We start from the raw sequence: 24,526 nt of genomic DNA, 5'->3' as shown, positions 1-24,526 counted from the left end.
GGGCCCCAGTTATAATAAAAGCACTCACATTCACATTTAGTAAATCTCTATGCTGGTCAAACAAATTATGTTTGCTGGTCAAACATAATTGTAGGCTGAATTCTGTTACCCACTGACCCTTAGTTGGCAACTTTGGTTTTAAAAACATAAGTATTTAGCAACACAATTTTAGAAAAAGTTTTACAATTTTAAGACAGGTTTACCACAATTTACAAAAAAGAAAATATTTTCCTTGTAGCTTACTGTCCTGACACCCACCTTGGAAGCTTATCTCATACCTCAAAACTTTTGAAGCTGTTGATGGCCAACTGCTATTGAAACTGGTTGACTGGTCTGATGATGAAAAAGAAATGGAGGAAATTATGGCTCCTAAAGATCAATGACCATAGGCATGCATGCAGTTGGTCCAATCAGGATGGGTTATATAATTTTTAAAGGTCAGTGGAAAATTTAAAAAAGAAGAAAAAACATGTATGCTCCATTGCCAAAAGTTCACTTATAAAACACAAGCTCAAGAAAAAACATTAAAAATTTCAAGATGGTGACAGAAGAGTAGAGTTTTGCTGAGGCTGGGTTCATGTGTGACAGTATAGATAGTGCACCTATGGAGTCGGTCTTGGATCCAATGATCTCTCTTTTAACTCCTTGGATACTATTTGCTTATATTACCTAAAAACGAAGAGGTAAAGTCTAGGGAATGCTTGTAGGAAGGAACAACTAAAACAGATCAGTTTTATACTATGGGATATATGATGCACTTGGATGAAGCTTGAAAAAGATTCCAAAAATAGAATAGAATACTAGACAGGTATTGTAATTAATCTTAACATTCACTTCCAATAAGACTTTGCTCTTAGTTATATTTATATGTAGACGACCTTAAGTTGAAAATTTCGTAAAGACAGGAACTCTGTTATAATTTTTTCTTGTAATTTTTGAATTTTTAACATATTAAAATTTATGTCTCTCTTTTTCTCTAATTTAATTTAATTTATTTGTTTTTTATACAGCAGGTTTTATTAGTTATCTATTTTATACATATTGGTGTACATATGTCAATCCCAATCTCCCAATTCATCCCATCACCGCCATCACCACAACCACCACTTTCCCCCCTTGGTGTCCATATGTTTGTTCTCTACATCTGTGTCTCTATTTCTGCCTTGCAAACCAGTTCATCTGTACCATTTTTCTACATTTCACATATATGCATTAATATGCAATATTTTTCTCTTTCTGACTTACTTCACTCTGTATGACAGTCTTTAGGTCCAACCATGTCTCTGCAAATGACCCAATTTCGGTCCTTTTTATGGCTGAGTAATATTCCATTGTATATATGTACCACATCTTCTTTACCCTTTTGTCTGTTGATGGACATTTAGGTTGCTTCCATGACCAGACTATTGTAAATAGTGCTGCAATGACCATTGAGGTGCATGTGTCATTTTGAATTATGGTTTTCTCTGGGTATATGCACAGTAGTGGGATTGTTGGGTCATATAGTAGTTCAATTTTTATTTTTTTAAGGAAGCTCCATACTGTTCTCCATAGTAGCTGTATCCATTTACATTCCTATCAGCAGTGCAAGAGGGTTCCCTTTTCTCCACACCCTCTCTAGCATTTGTTGTTTGTAGATTTTCTGATCATGCCCATTTTAACAGGTGTGAGGTGATAGCTTATTGTAGTTTTGATTTGCATTTCTCTAATTAGTGATGTTGAGCAGCTTTTCATGTGCTTCTTGGCCATCTGTATGTCTTCTTTGGAGAAATGTGTATTTACGTTTTCTGCCCATTATTGGTTTGGGTTGTTTGTTGTTTTTCTTTAATATTGAGCTTCATGAGCTGTTTACATATTTTGGAGATTAATCCTTTGTCTGTTGCTTCATTTGCAAATATTTTCCCCATTCTGAGGGTTGTCTTTTCATATTATTTAGAGTTTCCTTTGCTGTGCAAAAGTTTTTAAGTTTCATTAGGACCCATTTGTTTATTTTTGTTTTTATTTCCATTACTCTAGGAGGTGGGTCAAAAAAGATCTTGCTGTGATTTATGTCAAAGAGTTTTTTCCTCTAAGAGTTTTATAGTGTCTGGTCTTACATTTAGGTCTTTAATCCATTTTGAGTTTATTTTTTGTGTATGGTGTTAGGGAGTGTTCTAATTTCATTCATTTGCATGTAGCTGTCCAGTTTTCCCAGCACCAATTATTGAAGTGACTGTCTTTTCTTCATTGTATATCCTTGCCTCCTTTGTCATAGATTAGTTGACCATAGGTGTGTGGGTTTATCTCTGGGCTTTCTATCCTGTTCCATTGATCTATATTTCTGCTTTTGTGCCAGTACCATATTGTCTTGAATACTGTAACTTTATAGTATAGTCTAAGGTCACGAAGTCTTATTCCTCCAGCTCCATTTTTTTCCGTCAAGATTGCTTTGGCTACTCAGGGTCTTTTGTGTCTCTTTACAAATTTTCAGATTTTTTGTTCTAGTTCTGTAAAAAGTGCCACTGGTAGTTTGATAGGGACTGCATTGAATCTGTAGATAGCTTTGGGTAGTATAGTCATTTTCACAGTTTCGATTCTTCTGATCCAACAACATGGTATATCTCTCCATCTGTTTGTAACATCTTTGATTACTTTCATCAGTGTCTTATAGTTTTCTGAGTACAGGTCTTTTGTCTCCTTATGTAGGTTTATTACTAGGCATTTAATTCTTTTTCTTGCACTGGTGAATGGGATTGTTTCCTTAATTTCTCTTTCTGATCTTTTGTTGTTAGTGTATAGGAATGCAAGAGATTTCTGAGCATTCACTTTGTATCCTGCTACTTTACCAAATTCATTGATTAGCTCTAGTAGTCTTCTGGTAGTATCTTTAGGATTCTCTCTGTATAGTATCATGTCACCTGCAAACAGTGACAGCTTTACTTCTTTTCCAATTTGTATTCCTTTTATTTCTTTTTCTTCTCTGATTGCCGTGGTTAGGACTTCCAAAACTATGTTGAATAATAGTGGCAAGAGTGGATATCCTTGTCTTCTTCCTGATTTTAGAGGAAATATTTTCAGTTTTTCACCATTGAGAATGGTGCTTGCAGGGATTTTGTCAAATATGGACAGTGTTATGATGAGGTAGCTTCCCTCTATGCCCACTTTCTGGAGAGTTTTTATTATAAATTTGTGTTGAATTTTGCCAAAGGCTTTTTCTGCATCTATTGAGGTGATCATATGGTTTTTATTCTTCAGTTTTTTAATATGGTGTTGCACATTGATTGATTTGCATATATTGAAGAATCCTTGCATCCCTGGGATAAATCCCACTTTGTCATAGGGTATGATCTTTTTAATGTTTTGCTGGATTCTGTTTGCTAGTATTTCGTGGAGGATTTTTGCGTCTATACTCATTGGTGATATTGGTCTGTAATTTTCTTTTTTTGTAGTATCTTTCTCTGGTTTTGGTATCAGAGTGATTGTGGCCTCATAGAATGAGTTTGGGAGTGTTCCTTTCTCTGCAATTTTTTGGAAGAGTTTGAGAAGGATAGGTGTTAACTCTTCTCTAAATGTTTCACAGAATTCACATGTGAAGCTATCTGGTCCTGGTCTTTTGTTTGTTGGAAGATATTTAATCACAGTTTCAATTTCATTACTTGTGATTAATCTGTTCATATTTTCTATTTCTTCCTGGTTCAGTCTTGTAAGGTTAAACCTTTCTAATAATTTGTCCATTTCTTCCAGGTTTTCCATTTTACTGGCATAGAGTTGCTTGTAGTGGTCTCTTATGATGCTTTGTATTTCTGCAGTGTCCATTGTAGCTTCTCCTTTTTCATTTCTAATTTTAGTGATTTGAGTCCTCTCCCTCTTTTTCTTGATGAATCTGGCTAAAGGTTTAACAATTTTGTTTATCTTCTCAAAGAACCAGATTTTGGTTTTGTTGATCTTTGCTATTTTTTTTTGTTTCTATTTCCATTTATCTCTGCTCTGGTTTTTATGATTTCTTTCCTTCTACTAATTTTGGATTTTGTTTGTTTTCCTTTTTCTAGTTCCTTTAGGTGTAAGGTTTTAGATTGTTTATTTGAGCTTTTTCTTGTTTTTTAAGGTAGGATTGTATTGCTATAAACTTCCCTCTTAGAACGGCTTTTGCTGCATCCCATAGGTTTTGGATCATCAAGTTTGCATTGTCATTTGTCTCTAGGTATTTTCTGATTTCCTCTCTGATTTCTTCATTGATCTCTTGGTTATTTAGTACCATACTGTTTAGTCTCCATGTGTTTGTGATTTTTACATTTTTCCCTGTAAATGATTTCTAATCTCATAGCATTGTGGTCAGAAAAGATACTTGATATGATTTCAGTTATCTTACATATACCAAGGCTTGATTTGTGACTCAAGATATGATCTACCCTGGAGAATGTTCTGTGTGCACTTGAGAAGGAAGTGTAATCTTCTGTTTTCAAATGGAATGTCCTATAAATATCAATTAAATCTATCTGGTCTATTGTGTCATTTAAAGCTTGTGTTTCCTTATTAATTTTCTGTCTGGATGATTTCCTCTTTTATAGCTGTTAGCATTTGCCTTATGTACTGAGGTGCTCCTATGCTGAGTGCATATATATTTATAATAGTTATATATTTTTCTTGGATTTATCCCTTGATCATTATGTAGTGTCCTTCCTTGTCTCTTGTAACATTCTTTATTTTAAAGTCTATTTTATCTGATATGAGTATTGCTACTCCAGCTTTCTTTTGATTTCCATTTGCATGGAATATCTATTTCCATCCCCTCACTTTCAATCTGTTTGTGTCCCTAAGTCTAAAGTGTGTCTCTTGTAGACAGCAGATATATGGGTCTTGTTTTTGTATCCATCCATTTTGTATCCTGTGTCTTTTGGTTGACACATTTAATCCATTTACATTTAAGGTAATTTTTGATATGTATGTTCCTGTTACCATTTTCTTAATTGTTTTTTTTTGTTTTGTTTTGTTTTGTTTTTTGTAGGTCCTTTTCTTCTCTTGTGTTTCCCACTTAGAGAAGTTCCTTTAGCATTTGTTGTCAAGCTGGTTTGGTGGTGCTAAATTCTCTTAGCTTCTGCTTGCCTGTAAAGCTTTTGATTTCTCCATCAAATATGAATGAGATCCTTGCTGGGTAGAATAATCTTGGTTGTAGGTCCTTCCCTTTCATCACTTTAAATATATTGTGCCACTCCCTTCTGGCTTGCACAGTTTCTGCTGAGAAATCAGCTGTTAACATTATGGGAGTTCCGTTGTATGTTATTTGTCATTTTTCCCTTGTTGCTTTCAATAAGTTTTCTTTGTCTTTAATTTTTGTTAATTTGATTACTATGTGTCTTAGCATGTTTCTCCTTGGGTTTATCCTCAGACTCTCTGTGCTTCCTGGACTTGGGTGGCTGTTTTCTTTCCCACGTTAGGGAAGTTTTCAACTATAATCTCTTCAAATATTTTCTCAGGTCCTTTCTCTCTCTCTTCTCCTTCTGGGACCCCTATAATGCAAATGTTGATGTGTTTAATGTTGTCTCAAAGGTCTCTTAGACTGTCTTCATTTCCTTTTGTTCTTTTATCTTTATTCTGTTCCACAGCAGTGAATTGCACTGTTCTGTCTTCCAGGTCACTTATCCGTTCTTCTGCATCAGTCTGCTATTGATTCCCTCTAGTGTATTTTTCATTTTAGTTATTGTATTATTCGTCCCTCTTTGTTCTTTAATTCTTCCAGGTATTTGTTCTTTAATTCTTCTAGGTCTTTGTTAAACATTTCTTGTGTCTTCTCGATCTTTGCCTCCATTCTTTGTCTGAGGTCCTGGATCATCTTCATTATCATTATTCTGAATTCTTTTTCTGTAAGGTTGCCTATCTCCACTTCATTTAGTTGATTTTCTGGGGTTTTGTCTTGTTCCTTCATCTGGTACATAGTCCTCTTCCTTTTCATTTTGTCTATCTTTCTGTGAATGTGGTTCTCATTCCACAGGCTGTGATTTGTTCTTCTTGCTTCTGCTGTCTGCCCTCTGGTGGATGAGGCTATCCCAGAACTCTCTTATTCTTAATTCTTTCTGTGACATGATTGATAGCAACCTAGAATGTATTATACTGAGAAAGGCATTTGATAACCAAATCTTCCAAATGAAAAAATTAGAAATTTTGGAAGCTTGTACAAACTTTTTCACATCACATGGGTACTGTAAATATCACTGATGGAGTTAATGCATCTTCCATATTTCCTAAATTTTCCCCAAAATATGACTTCTGGGAAAAAAAAAAAAAACAATGTCAAGAGAGCACCTCAGATTTAGGCAGAGTAGGTACTTGGCTACTTAATGGGGTTTAGAGGAACACATTCCAAAGTCTTCCTTTCACCTCAGTGTGAGACAGAGCTTTGCATGTTGCCTGAAATTTATTTTCTTGTGGAACCACTAACTTGGTCAAGGTATTACTTTGTCAAACAAACACATGCTCTTGACTTCATACTGTGTCAGGGCAAAGCATTACTTCAGAACTGAGCAAACTGCAGATTTCACAATAACATCACTTGCTCTTAGAACAAAATCCAAACATCTTATGAAGGTTTAAGGACATCTTTAAAAGTATGCTTCTCCTACCTTTCCATCCCATTTTACATCATTCTACCACTTGTGTGTCATTCTCTGGAAACACTGTCCGGGAACAGGTGGAGCTGTGTTCTCCCATGACTCTTCACCTAGTTGACTTTTATTTGACCTTCAAACCTAAGCAGAAAAATATCTGAGAGAGGCCTTCCCTGACTTTCCTATCTAATATGCTAATATTAATATCTAACTAATATCCCACCATATGGACCAACCCTAATCACTTTCCATTAGTTCCATGGCTACCTCCTTCTTGGCAGACATTGTAATCAGCAATTCTCTCTCACTTTTATTTAGTTATTTATTTAGGTCATTTATTTATCCTTTTTAGAATATAAACTCCTTTAAGGCAGGGACTTACTGTCTTGTATATATCTCCATATCCTTAATGTCTATGATAATGTCTGGCCCACAGTAGACAATGAACATATAGTGACAAGTGCTGAATGAAATATAGAAAAATATATTTGAGTGGTTCTTTGGTTCTATCTCCTTTCACTAACTCAAAAATATATTTGAGTTAGTGAAAGGAGACTGGGGACTGGAAATCATGGAAAGAAAAGCTGGAGGGAAGGAAACTTCCTGAGGCTATGCATAATCTAGTTGAGAACCCTCCATAAGGAGGTCTTGATGCAGAAACGGGGAACAGGCAGATGCTAGGACCTCAGGAAAGAAGAAGCTGCAGAAAGGGAAATTGAGAGGGAACTAAAATGCTTGATCCCCCTCACAATACTTTCATGGGTACAGTTTTATTAAAATCTGACAATATTGTTAACTCCTCAGCAGACCAGTTGTTAGGACTTCCACTACAGGGGGCATGGGTTCAATCCATGGTTTGTGAATTAAGATCCTCAAGCTGCACGGCGCAGCCCCCCCCCCCACACACACACACAAATCTGACAATATTTATGAGAAAGCATTCCCAAAATACAGTCTTATTCTAAGAGTTCTGGTAATTTACTTTCTTAAGAATTGTGCAAAGCAAGCAACACCCTCTTTTGAAGACTGGAAAACTAAAAATCGAATGTGCTGACTGAGGTTTGCAAATCAACAACAAAATCAGGTTTTCACTGAGGCTCACAGATCTAGAAATCTTTAGCAGTTTGGACCTGAAGTTATTTTCCAGAAGGAAATACTTGGTCAGGGTTAAATTTTAAAAGTAGAAGCCATTCTTCATCTACCTCCTTTATGCTCAATTATGATTTTTTTTTAAAGTACTTTGAGGAGAAGTTTTCCTTGTTTAGTCACAACTTGGAAGAATTTTATTTTCAGTTTTGACCTAAATCAAATAATATTGAACCATAGCATTTTCCTTTTACAGCTGGAGGGGGAAGGGAGCAATAATTTTCTCTATTTTAAGAAACCTGAACTCTATTTGCACTCAGAAAAACAACACTCTCAATAACCTGAACATGCAAACTTCAAAACTTGGCATTGTGGAAGAGTCTGATTAACAAAAAAAAAAAGCAAGCAAAGCTAAATCCAATGAAAAACTGTCTCATATTTTAAAGTCACCCAGATTTAAATAGAATGTCTTGCAGTGAGAGGGGCCACAACTTCCTCCATTAAAAAATGTTATCTCCATTTATAATGGTTCAGTGAATGGTAATGTAACTAGAAGATATGGTTTAGGATGCTGTAAAGATGGTTGTATAAATCAGAACACTAGTTAAGGTGTCTGATAGCACTCACCAGAAAGCAGTCTCCAAGTACTTTCTTCATCTCTTTCTTGTGAGCAACAGGTGATAATTCAGAAATCAATTTGTAGTTTTTTTGAATCCAAAAGTCTGACTTCAACTATCAAAATCCTAAAATTAGCACTACATTGCTTGGCATTTGGAAAAACCTACTCAAAATACATGTAATTTCGTATCTCAGGGTTGGGACTTCTTCCAGGAATCAGTCATTGTTTTTTTTTTTTTTAATTTCTCTTTGTTTTGATAGTCAGTTTATAAATTAATACTTTACGTACACAACTGGAAATAGCAAAAGAGTGAAGGTAACTTAGAGTCACATATCATGAGAGTTCCCTCCTCAGTAACTGAGAATAATATAGGGTACTACAATTTGTTGAACTAAATGGAATACTTTTTAAGAAACATAATCAATATGAGAGAATATCCCTTTCCTGGTTGATTGTAAACTTACTGTGAGTCTCTATAAGTTGATCCCAGCCCATTATGATAGTAAAATTATTCAGAACTCAGACCTCAGCATTAAATAAAGGGGATTTGAATGTCAACTGTACCACTTATTTGCTATGTGAATTTGGGAAGATTATTCTAGAAGGCTAGATTTCTTCATCTGAAAATCGGGTTGATAAAAATCCCTAAGTCCTAAAAATCTGAAAAAATAATAAAATAGCCAATGTTATAAAGTGCTGAACATAGGTTCTAGCACATGACAGAACACTCGTACACTAATGGTGAGACCAGAAAAAGTGACTGAGGTAGTATTGCTGTGTTGGGAGCCAAGAAGTTTTCGCCATTAGAAGATGGCCGACACCCTGCTTCTCTTCCTGATTTATGAGATAGAAGTTCGCGCCTAAAATGAAAGCCCGCGCACGCAGCACCAATGATGATTAGCCAAGTACTTCCCTCATTCTGAATCCCGCCCCCCTTTCTCTGCAGTGTATAAATACAGCTACCGCAGCAATAAAAGTTTGAGGCTTGATCAGGATTCTGTCTTGCCTCCATTCTTTCGCGTCTCCTGCCCTTCCCCCTTTTTTCAACCCCCACAGGTTCCTCCTCAGACTCACAAGGATTTGTCCTGCTGGTCGGGACTCCCGGGGACGCCTGGGGCCGTACACATTGCTGGTGGTAGCAGCAGCAATGGTAGTAAGACAAACACATTTCATATCATTAATTATAATATATAATGTAATTACAGAATAATCTAGATTTTCTTCAAAGTTACAGTATATAAAGATATCTCTTATTTTGAATATTTCAGGGATATCATTTGACTGAAGTAAATTATATATTTAAAAGGCATTTTAGGTATTTTTTGTATCATGGTCTATTGACCATATCTCACTATAAGCTTATTGCTTTTCTGTTTCATAAGGAATGATTCTTTGTCATATCCTGTTAGAAAAACAGTCTCCAAAAAGAGGGATAAGAAATAGGTAAAACATGCCTCATTTCCTATAAGAGATGTAAAGATGAATAAAATATACTCCCTGCTATCAAGAGTTCAATCCATAGAGTATAGGGTGAAAAAGAAATACAGATGCAATGAAGAAGTGCAAATCAATACATGTCTTAAAAGAGAAACACAAAATGCAGCAGAGTTAAAAGGAGAAAAATGGGCTTAATTGGTGGAATCAAGAAAGAATTCATGAAGGGGTAGAATGTGAGGTGTATTTTGAAAGACCGAGCAAGGAAGTAGCATGTGGGGAGACAAACCTCCATGAGTCTCTTACATTTCTGCATGTCTTGTGGGCACTGACTGCTTTTGTTCTAGATCATTCTCTCCAATAGTTAAGTTTTACAAACAGCTTTTGGGGGACATAGTCTCTCCCTATGGCTCATAAGACAGGTTTGTTTGCTTTCCAGTAAAATAAAGATAGTGTCTCCCATTGGAGCAAGGGTCAGACAGGTTTGCTTGCAGCCCATTATAAAAGATGTGGGTGTCCCAAACTTGGAGTTCTTCAGGTATGGTGCAAAACCACTGTGTATGCAGCAAATAAAACTTAATTGTAAATAAAAAATTACTATTAGAAAATTAATCAACCTAGATGTTGTCTTATAACATATAAGATTATATCTGATGTAGGAACAAATGAGAATTTAAAGAATATATTATCATTTAGTAGAACACTGTATAAACTTCAAGTTGCATTATTTTCTTTATACATTCTAATTATTTGACATTAGGCAATTTTAATAACAGTGATAAATAATTAAAATGTACATTGAAGGTAGCATTTTAAACTAAAAGTTATTTAAAATATTTTTTCAAATTATATTTGCCCATAGAACAAATGATACACTAGCACTGCATATGGTAAAACAAATATTTATTTGGTAAAACAAAAATATATATATATACACATATATATATATATAGTATTATAACCAACTACTAATTTAGTCTTAGTAAATATTATATTGTGCCCTGAATCTAAAATCAAAGCTCTCTAGAACTAACAGAGATGGATGACAGACATTTCAAGTTAACAACGTCAAAAGGGCATGTTAGTAGAATTCCAGCAAGGGAGGCATGAGGGAGGAATGAATGGAATGAAAGGAGGGGAGGTCTTTGACAGTCTGTCTCCCCCAGTCTACATAGTTTCCTGGGCAGTTAGTTACTAGAAGAACCTGTCACGTATTTACCTTGACATCTCATTCTTAAGAAGAGATGAGAAAATAGTAATAAATAATAAAGGCATTACTGCCAACAGCTGGCAAAATTTTTATTTCCTAAGATATTTAAATCATACTTTCTTTAATGATTGTTTCTTTGTATTGTCAGTCTTTTTTAAACCATATTTATTTAGCATGACTCTGAGACTCTGTGTTCATGGTAGTCTGGGGGGAAACTTGAGGGAAATTCAAATATCATTTCTACGTTACCTGGTAAGCCATTCAGCCAAAAGTCACAATACCTAAGTAATGACTATAACTCTCCATACCTGAAGTCTCCAATTTCTTCACTAAGTGATTTTTTTTTATTTGCCAATCATCAAAATGAAGATCATGAGTCAGTTCAAGATGACTGTATAGGAAGATCCTGAACTCACCTCCTCCCACAGACACAACAAACATACAGTTATGTATGAAACAAATCCCTCTGAAAAAAACCTGAGAACTAAGTGAACACCTGCTCCAAAACTAAGGATAAAAGGGCCACAGGGAGATGTGTAGGAGAGGCAGAGACACACGCTTATCAAAACCCACCCCAGCTGTAGCAACTCACAATCTGGAGAGATGTCAAACATAAATAAATACACACATATATAAAATGGAGCTTCTCCCCCACACCAGTCAGCTGAACACTTGGGCCCTGTACCTGAAAGATGAGCCCCAAAATGTCTGGCTTTGAAAACCAATGTGTCTTATGTTCAGGAGAAACATAAGGTTATAGAGAAAAAATATTCTGCTTTTAAAGGGTTCACACAGAGACCCATTTGTCCCAGGACCCAGCACAAAAAGCAGCAACTTGAAAACAGCTTAGACCTTATGTGAAGGAGAGATTCACTTACATCTGCCAGAGGGGCAGAAATCCCCTGGTTCACTCTCCAGGAACAGAAAACTGACTGCTGCCATTAGTACGGGCTTCCTCAGTGTTGCTGGCATTGGCGCTGGTGGGCGCCATTTTTGCCATCTCACTCTAACCTGATAAAGGTGGTAGGTGAGCAGTCCCTTCCCCCCACCTGCACCACTTGCACCTGACTGTGATGGCTGCAAAAGGCAAACAGCCCACCCCCATCATGCCACTTGTGTGACGCCACCATAACCAATGGGCAAGGAGCCTTGCCCCCACCAATGTTGTGCACACAACCTGTCAGAGCCAACAGGCACACAGAGCCCAAACAGGGGACACCCCATTGATCACCAGGCTTAGCCGGAGCACGTTTATGTACCCCATGAGGCTGAAATAAGTGGAGAGAGATAATTTGAGAGACAACCAAAAACTACATCAAAGTTAAACAATAAGGTTCATCTCCTACACAGGGCTACCATTCCAATACAGGGAGAGATGGCTGTTTTGTATAATGCACAAAAACAAACACAGAGAGTCAAGCAAAATGGAGAAACAGAAGAAACTGTTCCAAATGAAGAAACAAGATAAACCACAGGGGGAAAAAAAACCCTTAATGAAATGGACATAAGTAATTTACCTGATAAAGAATTCAAGATAACGGTCATAACAATGCTCACGGGGAAGAAACCATCAAGATGGCAGATGGTGGAGGAGTAAGACAGGGAGATCACCATCCTCACCACAAATATATCAGAAACACATCTGCATGTGAAACAACTCCTACAGAACACCTACTGAATGCTGGCAGAAGACTTCAGACTTCATAAAAGGCAAGAAACTCCTCACAAACCTGGGTAGGGTAAAAGAAAAAAGAAACAACAGAGACAAAAGAATAGGGATGGGACTTGCACCTCTGGGAGGGAATTGTGAAGGAGGAAAAGTTTCCACACACTAAGAAGACCCTTCACTGGTGGAGACAGGGGTGTGGCAGGGGGTAAGCTTTGGAGTCATAGAGGAGAATGCAGCAACAAGAGTGCAGAGGGCAAAGCAGACAGATTCCAGCACAGAGGATAGGTGCCAACCAGAACTCACCAGCCTGAGAGGCCTCTCTGCTTACCTGCTGGGGCGAGTGGGGGCTGGGAACTGAGGCTTGGGCTTCGGAGGTCAGATCCCAGGGAGAGGACTGGGGTTGGCTGCCTAAACACAGCCTGAAGGGGGTTAGTGCACCACAGCTAGCTGGGAGGGAGTCCAGGAAAAAGTCTGGAACTTGCTAAGAGGCAAGAGACCATTGTTTTGGGGTACGTGAGGAGAGGGGATTCAGAGCACTGCCTAAACGAGCTCCAGAGACGGGTGTGAGCTGCAGCTATCAGCACGGACACCAGAGATGGGCAAGAAACGCTAAGACTGCTGCTGCAGCCACCAAGAAGCCTGTGTGCAAGCACAGGTCACTATCCACAACTCCCCTCCCCAGAGCCTGTGCAGGCCTCCACTGCCAGGGTCCTGTGATCCAGGGACAACTTCCCCAGAATATATGGTGTGCCTCAGACTGTTGCAACGTCATGCTGGCCTCTGCTGCTGCAGGATCACCCAGGATTCTGTACCCTCCCTTGCAATGACCTGAGTGAGCCAGAGCCTCCTAATCAGCTGCGACTTAACCCTGTCCTGTCTGAGCAAAGAACGGACACCCTCAGGTGACCTACACACAGAGGCAGGGCCAAATCCAAAGCTGAACCCCAGAAGCTGTGTGAACAAAGAAGGGAAAGGGAAATTTCTCCCAGCAGCCTCAGGAGCAGCAGATTAAACCTCCACAATCAACTTGATGTACCTTACATCTGTGGAATACCTGAATAAACAACAAGTCATCCCAAAATTAAAGAGGTGGATTTTGGGAGCAACTGTAGACTTGGGGTTTGCTTTCTTCATCTAATGTGTTTCTGGTTTTATGATTATCTTAGTTTAGTATTTAGAGTTTATTATCATTGGTAGATTTGTTTATTGATTTGGTTGCTCTCTTCCATTTTTTTAATATATAGATATATATAATTTTTTCCTTTTTCTTTTTGTGAGTGTGTATGGGTATGCTTCTTTGTGTGATTTTGTCTGTAGAGCTTGGCTTTTACCATTTGTCTTAGGGTTCTGTCTGTCTTTTTTTTTTTTTTTTTAACTATTGTTTTAGCACTTGTTATCATTAGTGCATTTGTTTTTTGGATTGGTTGATCTTTCTTTCTTTCTTTTTCTAATTACTTTTTAACTTTTTTATTAATATTTTTATTTTTTATTTTAGTAAATTTTTTAAATTTGTTTTTCTTTCTTTCTTTCATTTTTTCTCCCTTTTCTTCTGATTCATGTGGCTGACAGGGACTTGGTGCTCTGCCTGGTGTCAGGCCTGTGCCTCTGAGGTGGCAGAGCTGAGTTCAAGACATTGGTTCACCAGAGACCTCCTGGTTCCACATAATATCAAATGGCAAAGGTCCTCCCAAAGATCTCCAACTCAACATTAAGACCCAACTCCACTCAATGACCAGCAAGCTACAGTGCTAGAAACTCCATGCCAAAAAACTAGAAAGACAGGAACACAACCCCACCCATTAGCAGAGAGGGTGCCTAAAATCATAATAAGTTCACAGACACCCCAAAACACAGAAGCCAAAGAAAGACAATATCCAGACTCATCCATGAGAACACAGGAACAAGTGCCCTCCACCAGGAAGCCTACACAACCCACTGAACCAACCTTAGCCACTGTGGGCAGACACCAAAAAAACCCGGGAACTATGAACCTGCAGCCTGCAAAGAGCAGACCCCAAACACAGTTAATTAGGCAAAATGAGAAGACAGAGAAACACACAGCAGATGAAAAATCAAGATAAAAGCCAACAAAACCAAACACATGAAGAGGAAATAGGCAGTCTACCTGAAAAATAATTCAGAGTAATGAGAGTAAACATGATCCAAAATCTTGGAAATAGAAAGGAGAAAATAAAAGAAACGTTTAACAAGGACCTAGAAGAACTAAAGAGCAAACAAACAATGATGAACAACACAATAAATGAAATTAAAACTTCTCTAGAAGGAATCAATAGCAGAATAACTGAGGCAGAAGAACAGATAAGTGACATGCAATATAAACTAGTGGAAATAACTACCACAAAGCGGAATAAAGAAAAAAGAATAAAAAGAGGTCACTTTCAGAGACCTCTGGGACAACATTAAACTCACCAACATTTGAATTATGGGGGTCCCAGAAGAAGAGAAAAATAAAGGGACTGAGAAAATATTTGAAGAGATTATAGTTGAAACCTTCCCTAATATGGGAAAGGAAATAGTCAATCAAGTCCAGGAAGTGCAGAGTCACATACAGGATAAATCCAAGGAGAAACATGCCAAGACACATATTAATCAAACTATCAAAAATTAAATACAAAGAAAACATATTAAAAGCGGCAAGGGAAAAACAACAAATAACATACAAGGGAATCCCCATAAGGTTAACAGATTATCTTTCAGCAGAAACTCTGCCAGCCAGAAGGCAGTGGCAGGACATATTTAAAGTGATGAAAGGGAAAAAAAAACCTACAACTAAGATTACTCTACCAAGCAAGGATCTCATTCAGATTTGACAGAGAAATCAAAACCTTTACAGACAAGCAAAAGCTAAGAGAATTCAGCACCAACAAACCAGCTTTACAACAAATGCTAAAGGAACTTCTCTAGGCAGGAAACACAAGAGAAGGAGAAGACCTATAATAACAAGCCCAAAACAATTAAGAAAATGGTAATAGGAACATACATATCAATAACTACATTAAATGTAAATGGACTAAATGCTCTAACCAAAAGACATAGACTGGCTGAATGGACACAAAAACAAGAGCTGTATATATGCTGCCTACAAGAAACCCACTTCAGACCTAGGGACACAGACAGACTGAAAATGAGGGGATAGAAAAACATTCCATGCAAATGGAAATCAAAGGAAGCTGGAGTAGCAATTCTCATATCAGAAAAAATAGACTTTAAAATAAAGACAATTACAAGACACAAAGAAGGACACTACATAATGATCAAGGGATCAATCCAAGAAGATATAACAATTGTAAATATTTATGCACCCAACATAGGAGCACCTCAGTATATAAGCCAAATGCTAACAGCCGTAAAAGGGGAAATTGACAGTAACACAATCATAGTAGGGGACATTAACACCCCACTTTCACCAATGGACAAATCATCCACCATAAAAATAAATAAGGAAACACAAGCTTTAAATGATACATTAAACAAGATGGACTTAATTGATATATATAGAACATTCCACCCAAAAACAATAAAATACACTTTCTTCTCAAATGCTCTTGGAACATTCTCCTGGATAGATCATTTGTGGGACACAAATCAAGCTTTGGTAAATTTAAGAAAATTAAAATTGTATCAAGTATCTTTTCCAACCATAATACTATGAGACTAGATATCAATTACAGGAAAAAACTTGTAAAAAATACGAACATATGGAGGCTAAACAATACACTAATAAATAACAAAGAGATCACTGAAGAAATTAAAGAGGAAATCAAAATATACCTAGAAAAAAATCACAATGAAAACACAACAACCCAAAACCTAGCAAAAGCAGTTCTAAGGGAAGTTTATAGCAATACAATCCTACCCCAAGAAAAAAGAAACATCTCAAATAAACAACCTAACCTTACACCTAAAGCAAATAGAGAAAGAAGAACAAAAAAAAAAAAGAAAAAAAAAACAAATTTAGCAGAATGAAAGAAATCATAAAAAACAGATCAGAAATAAATGAAAAATAAATGAAGGAAACAATAGCTAATATCAATAAAACCAAAAGCTGGTTCTTTGAGAAGATAAACAAAATTGATAAACCATCAGACTCATCAAGAAAATAACAAGACCCAAATCAATAGAATTAGAAATGAAAAAGGAGAAGTAAAAACTGACACTGAAGAAAAAAAAAAGGATCATGAGAGATTACTACAAGCAACTATATGCCAATAAAATGGACAACCTGGAAAAAATGGACAAATTCTTAGAAAAGCACAACCTTCCAAGACTAAACCAGGAAGGAATAGAAAATATAAACAGACCAATCACAAGCACTGAAATTGAGACTGTGATTAAAAATACTCCAACAAACAAAAGCCCAGGACCAGAAGGCTTCACAGGCAAATTCTATCAAACATTTAGAGAAGCACTAACACTTAACCTTTTCAAACCCTTCCAAAATAAAGCAGAGGTATGAACACTCCCAAACTCATTCTACAAGGTCATTGTCATCCCGATACCAAAACCAGACAAAGATGTCACAAAGAAAGAAAGCTACAGGCCAATATCACTAATAAACATAGATGCTAAAATCCTCAACAGAATACTAGCAAACAGAACCCAACAGCACATTAAAAGCGTCATTCACCATGATCAAGTAGAGTTTATCACAGAAATGCAAGGATTCTTCAATATACACAAATCAATCAATGTGATAAACTATATTAACAAATTGAAGGAGAAAAACCATATAATCATCTCAATAGATGCAGAAAAAGCTTATAACGAAATTTGACACCCATTTATAATAAAAACCCTCGAGAAAGTCTGCATAGAGGGAACTTACCTCAACATAATAAAGGCCATATATGGCAAACCCATAGCCAACATTGTTCTCAATGGTAGAAAACCTGAAACCATTTCCTCTAAATCGGGAACAAGACAAGGTTGTCCACATTCACCACTATTATTCAACATAGTTTTGGAAGTTTTATCCACAGCAATCAGAGAAGAGAAAGAAATAAAAGGAATCCAAATCAGAAAAGAAGTAAAGCTGTCACTGCTGGCAGATGACATGATACTATACATAGAGAATCCTAAAGATGCTACCAGAAAACTACTAGAGCTAATCAATGAATTTGGTAAAGTAGCAGGACACAATATTAATGCACAGACATCTCTTGCATTCCTATACACTAATGATGAGAAATCTGAAATTTAAATCAAGAAAACACTCCCATTTACCATTGCAACAAAAATAATAAAATACCTAGGAATAAAGCAACCTAAGGAGAAAAAAGACCTGTATGCAGAGAACTATAACACACTGATGAAAGAAATTAAAGATGATACAAACAGGTGGAGAGGTATACCACATTCTTGGATTGAAAGAATCAACATTGTGAAAATGACTATACTACCAAAAACAATCTACAGATTCAATGCAATCCCTATCAAACTACCAATGACATTTTTCACAGAACTAGAACAAAATATTGCACAATTTGTAAGGGAACACAAAAGACTCCGAATAGCCAAAGAAATCTTGAGAAAGAAAAAGGGAACTAGAGGAATCAGGCTCCCTGAGTTCACACTATACTACAAAGCTAAAGTAATCAAGACAGTATGGTACTGGCACAAAAACAGAAATATAGATCAATGGAACAGGATAGAAAGCCCAGAGATAAATCCATGCACTTATGGCCTCCTTATTTTTGATAAAGGAGGCAAGACTATACAATGGAGAAAGACGACCTCTTCAATATGTGGTGCTGGGAAAAGTGGACAGCTACATGTAAAAGAATGTAATTAGAACACTCCCTAACACCATACACAAAAATAAACTCAAAATGTATTAAAGACCTAAATGTAAGACTGGACACTATAAAACTCTTAGAGGAAAACATAGGAAAAACACTCTGTGACATAAATCACAGCAAGATCCTTTTTGACCCACCTCCTAAAGAAATGGAAATAAAAACAAAAATAAACAAATGGGACCTAATGAAACTTAAAAGCTTTTGCACAGCAAAGGAAACCATAAACAAGACAAAAAGAGAACCCTCATAATGAGTGAAAATATTTTCAAATGGAGTAACTGACAAAGGATTAATCTCCAAAATATACAATCTCATGCAGCTCAATATCAAAAAAACAAACAACCCAATCCAAAAATGGGCAGAAGACCTAAATAGACATTTCTCCAAAGAAGATATACAGATTGCTATCAAACACATGAAAGAATGCTCAACATCACTAATCATTAGAGAAACGCAAATTAAAACTACAATGAGATATCATCTCACACCAGTCAGAATGGCCATCATCAAAAAATCTACAAACAGTAAATGCTGGAGAGGGTGTGGAGAAAAGGGAACCCTCTTGTACTCTTGGTTGGTTGTAAATTAATACAGCCACTATGGCGAACAGTATGGAGGTTCTTTAAAAAACTAAAAATAGAACTACCTTACGACACAGCAATTCCACTACTGGGCATATATCCTGAGAAAGCCATAATTCAAAAATAAGCCATAATTCAAAAATTCATAATTCAAAAAGAGTCATGTACCACAATGTTCATTGCAGCTCTCTTTACAATAGCCAGCACATGGAAGTAACCTATGTGTCCATCGACAGATGAATGGATAAAGAAGATCTGGCTCATATATACAATGGAATATTACTCAGCCATAAAATGAAACAAAATTGATTTATTTGTAGTGATGTGGATGGACCTAGAGTCTGTCATACAGAGTGAAGTAAGTTAGAAAGAGAAAAACAAATACTGTATGTGAACAAAAATAATAGTTCTGAAGAACCTAGGGGCAGGACAGTAATAAAGACGCAGACGTAGAGAATGGACTTGAGAACACGGGGAGGGAGAAAGGTAAGCTGGGATGAAGTGAGAGAGTGGCATGGACATATATACACTACCAAATATGATATAGATAGCTAGTGGGAAGCAGCCACATAGCACAGAGAGATCAGCTCGGTGCTTTGTGACCACCTAAAGCAGTGGGATAGGGAGGGTAAGAGGGAGATGCAAGAGGGAGGAGATATGGGGATATATGTATATGTATAGCTGATTCACTTTGCTCTAAAGCAGAAACTAACACACCATTGTAAAGCAATTATACTCCAATAAAGATTTTAAAAATAAATGAAAAACCGCACACGGATCCCAGAAGAATAAAAGATGAAGACAGTGAGACGTAGAAAATATAGGCAAGTTCCAAACAGAACTCACACAGCCAAAGGATACAGTAACTGAACTGAACGATACTGTAGAGGGAATCTACAGCAGACTAGACGATGCTGAAAAATGGATCAGTGACCTGGAAGACGAGGTAGTGGAAATCACCCAAATAGAATAACTAATAGAAAAAAGAATTTTTAAAAATGAGGGAAATTTAAGAGACCTGTGGGACAACATCAAGCATACTAACATTCTCATTTTACAGGTTCCAGAAAGAGAAGAGAAAGGCAAAGGGGAAGAAGACATGTTTGAAGAAATAATGGCTGAAGACTTTTAACCTGGGGAAGGAAACAGACATCTAGGTCCAGAAAGCACAGTGTGTCCCAAGCAAGATAAACCCAGAGGTCCACATCAAAACGTATTGTCACTAAAATGTCAAATTTTAAATATAAGAATCTTAAAAAAAAAAGAGAAAAAAACTAGTTGTGTACAAAGGAACCCCCATAAGACCATCAGCTGATTCTTCAGCTGCAACTTTGCAGAAAACAGTGGCATGATATATTTAAAGTGTTGAAAGGAGAAAACTTCCAATCAAGACTACTCTGCTTGGCAAGATTATCATTCAGAATTGAAGGAGAGATAAAGAGTTTCCCATAAAGCAAAACTTTAAGGAGTTTATTAACACCCAACCGGCCTTACAATGAATTTTAAAAGGATTTCTTTCAGCTGAAAAAAAAAAAATGGGCAATAGCTAAAAATAAGAAAATATGTAAAAGAAAAAACCTCACTGCTAAAGGCAAACATATAGTAGAAGTAATGATATAACCACTTTGAAAACCACTTATGAAGGACAAAAGTAGTAAAATCATCTATAACTATAATAAGTAGTTAAGGGGTACACAAAGTAAAAATGATATAAAATAAGACATCAAAATAATAATAAAACAGGGAAAGGGAGTAAAAATGAAGAACAAAATAAAATTTTGTTCATTTTAGGTGATTTTAATATGCCATTTCCTGAAACAAGAATGTTCCTTCTTCAGAGAGCCCCATGAGTCACTCCTTCACTTCTTTCTGGTCTTTATTTAAATATCATCTTATCAGATAGAGAGGTCTTGCTAATCACAAATATAACACAGCACCTGGACTGTCAATTTAGTTTTTCCTCTCCCCATTTACTTTTTTAACTTTTCTCTATGGTTCTTACACCATTGGGCAGGTATTTAATTCATGTCTTTATTTGTTTACTGCCCATCTGCTAACCCCACACCAGAAAGTAAGCAACATGATGTCATGGATTTTGTTTTATTTATTGTTTTATATCAAACCCTAGAGCAGTGCCAGCCACAGAGATACTCAAAAAGGTTTTACTGAAAATGAATTAGGAATGAATATATAATTTAATCAAGGTTTAAAGAAACAAAATTATAGGATACCTATTTAAGGAGATATCTACTCAGCACATTCAGTTTTCTGAAAATTGCTTTGCTCCTTCATATTTCACCTCTCTTTGAATCCATACATATGTTTCCTATGAGTGCTCCCATGTGCAATTAGTTCCATAGTTCTTGTCCATAATAGCTTTCTCTAGCAATCATTATCTGACCCAAGATGGGCAGTATCTTTCTCCAAGATTCCACACCTGGACACAATTAATTGATGGGGAATGGGCATCAGTCCTAAGTTAGAATTTTTAGGAACGGTAGCAAATCAAGTCTGTCTCTCCTTATGTAATTAAAGTTTAGATAGTTAAGCCTCCTGTTAACTGGCCTATTTTATGCAGAAAGCTAGGAAGCTGTGGGAAAACACAATGAAGCCAAAAACTGAAAAACATAATACAAAATGGTGGACTCAAGTCAAAATCCAGAATCCTGATTTCCTGAGTACTGCCTCAAGCAATAAAATAGTTTTCAACAAATTCAGGGAAGAAATAAATTAGCACTTAATTCTTGAGCTGAAAAATTATTAAAACATGACTTCATTTTTGATAATGCTTGTCTCTTTGGAGGTAAGAGCAATGCATCTATTTTAACATGGGTGTGATTTTTCTACAACTTTGCCATTAGTTATAGCTCCAGGTCAAAAGAATTCATTCTATTCTCTATGGGAATATCAAGGCTGAGTATTTTATTGTTGCTGAGAAAAGAACTTTGAAACAGCAGCTGATGTAACCAACTGAATGCAAACGTAGTGAGGCAGATTTCATTTCATAGTGATCAAGTTATTCATGGAATTTTATTTAATCACACCCTGACTTAAAGGCTAAAAGAAGTGGATAAAAATGACCATTATCTTTACTTGGTAACAAGGCAAAAATAATATCAGTGGTCCTATAGCCTAGTAACCAACCCCTAGAGGGATGAAACTGTAATTCATTTTTAAATGGAGAATTTATAAACCAAAATGGGCAGTGGAATTCTAAAAATCATCATTTCTCAACACAACAGCGAAAGATGTCTCAATGCAAAATTTTTCTACTTCATAACTTTCTCAGAGCTAATCTATTATGTTATAATGACTGTCAGCATTATTTACTTCCTATGTTTATCTGTTTTATTTTCCTTCATAGGTGTTGCAACTACAGGAATATGAGTTAATTATCTCTAACCATTATGTGTGTTTGGATAGCTTAGTCACTCTCCCTTTCCAACTCTTATATGCATGGTCTTATGGGTTTAATAGTGTCCTTTAAATATTCATACGTTGAAGCCCTAGCTTTTCTCATGCCAGAATGTGACTTTATTTGGGTATAAGGTCTTTATAGAAGTAATCAATATAAAATGAGTTCATTAAGTTGGGCCTTCATCCAATATGTTTGATGTCCTTATAAGAAGGGGAAAGTTGGACATACAAATGTAAAGAGAGAAGACAATGTAAAGACACAGAGAGAAGAGAGTCATCTACAAGCCAAGGAGAGAGGAATGGAACAGATTTCTTTTCAGAGCCCTCAAAAGGAACCAACCCGACCAATTCCTTTTTCTCAAACCACTAGCCTTCATAACTGTTCTTATTGTTTAAGCCACCCAATTTGTGGTACTTTGCTGTGGCAGCTCTAGCAATGTAATACACATGATGCATCTTCTCTTTATCCTTCAAAGTTCAGCATTGAATATTATCTCAGCTCTTTCTCCTAAGCTTCATGTTCATAGATTTATTAACTATGTATTTTTCCATATGTATAACACTCACTACTGAAAACAATTTGAGTGACCCCATTGCTCTCATGTCAAGATACAATCCCTTTCATATTATATTGCAAACACTCCATTATCTGGCCCCTGTCTACCTATCTAGTCTTGCTATGGACCACATTTCATTCTTTCTAACTACCATGTTCCAGCAGTACCAAACTACTACACTTTTCATTCCACAAATGTTCACTATTCTTGTGCCACTAAGTTTTTACTCATGCCATCTCCTCTGCTATGAATCACTTCTAACTCTTCTCCTTATACTCTTGCTCCTTTATCTGACTGAATTTTAGTAATCATTTGGTCTCAGTTTATACAACTTTCTCTTGTAAGGTTTCCCTGATGCCTAATAACTAGTTTACATATCTACTGTTATCATAGCACAAAAAATTATCCTTCTAGTAGTACTATTTACTTGTTTTTCTCCTTCAAAAGATGATAAGCTCCTTCTAGCCAGGGATGTGTTCTGTCATGCTATTTCTACAACCTAGAATAATACTAGGCTAGCAACACATAAAAGACACTCAAATTCTAAAGCATGTACCTTTTGTAAAACCCTACCAGACTATTCCAGGCTTTACTACTCTGAATCCATTGTAATTTAAGTATTATCATATTTGTGTACTTTATTATTGGCCAAAAATCTGTACAGTATCTCACTTTTCATATGCCATTGTCAGTCAAATATTTAGTTCACATGCCTAACTCTACTTAACAGTTTTATGAGAAAATAGTGTCTCACCTTTTCCATGTTTTGTTGCACAGTTCTAGTACGGTTATTAGTGTATTGTAAGCATTCATGATTTTCATTAATGAATGAAAAAAATGATCCCATAAAGAAAAGTAAATTTCTGCCTTGGTATTAGGGCTGAAAGCACCTTATTGGAGTGACATCTATTTAGACCCATTCTAGTAAAACTTAAAACACAAATCAAAGGGATAAAACTAATCTGCAAGTAATTTAACTGCCTACCAAAACAAAAGTCACACTCTTAAAGAAACACAAAATGTTCCAGACCCTCAACAGTCTGATTTCACAATATTCAACATCTAATCAAAAAGTACTAAACAGTCCAAGAAGCAGGGAGATACTACCATAACTAGGAGAAAAATCAATCAGTATAAATGTGGATACAGAGATACCTGTAACAACAACATTTTCTAGTTTCTGTATTTGATGCTTTGATGTCTTGGGGCCTTGCTGACCCTGGAGGGACTGGCCCTTCCAGGGTCAGCCAATTCCTAGAGACAGTAAAGGACTTATCTGGAAACACACCTTTCACATGCAAACTAACAAATCCTGAGTGCAAACCCCAACCAACTTCTTTCTCAGGCTCTCTCACTCAGGGCCACTATTCCTCTGCCCTAATCAACCCAGGGCCAGATACCAGACAGCTAGAGACAAGCCTTATGCATTACTCAAATTATTCAAAATAGCCAGCTCCAAACCTTCTTATACCAACTCTCCTATATTTCCAACAAAAACCGCAACAAAGGTGTCCACGTTTTCCCCTCACTCTCACTGCCTCCTGACTGACCCT

The sequence above is a fragment of the Pseudorca crassidens genome, chromosome 5, assembly GCF_039906515.1.
Source record: "Pseudorca crassidens isolate mPseCra1 chromosome 5, mPseCra1.hap1, whole genome shotgun sequence".
Taxonomy (NCBI): Eukaryota; Metazoa; Chordata; class Mammalia; order Artiodactyla; family Delphinidae; genus Pseudorca; species Pseudorca crassidens.
The sequence above is the reverse complement of the archived record's forward strand: the minus strand, read 5'-3'. Positions refer to the sequence as shown.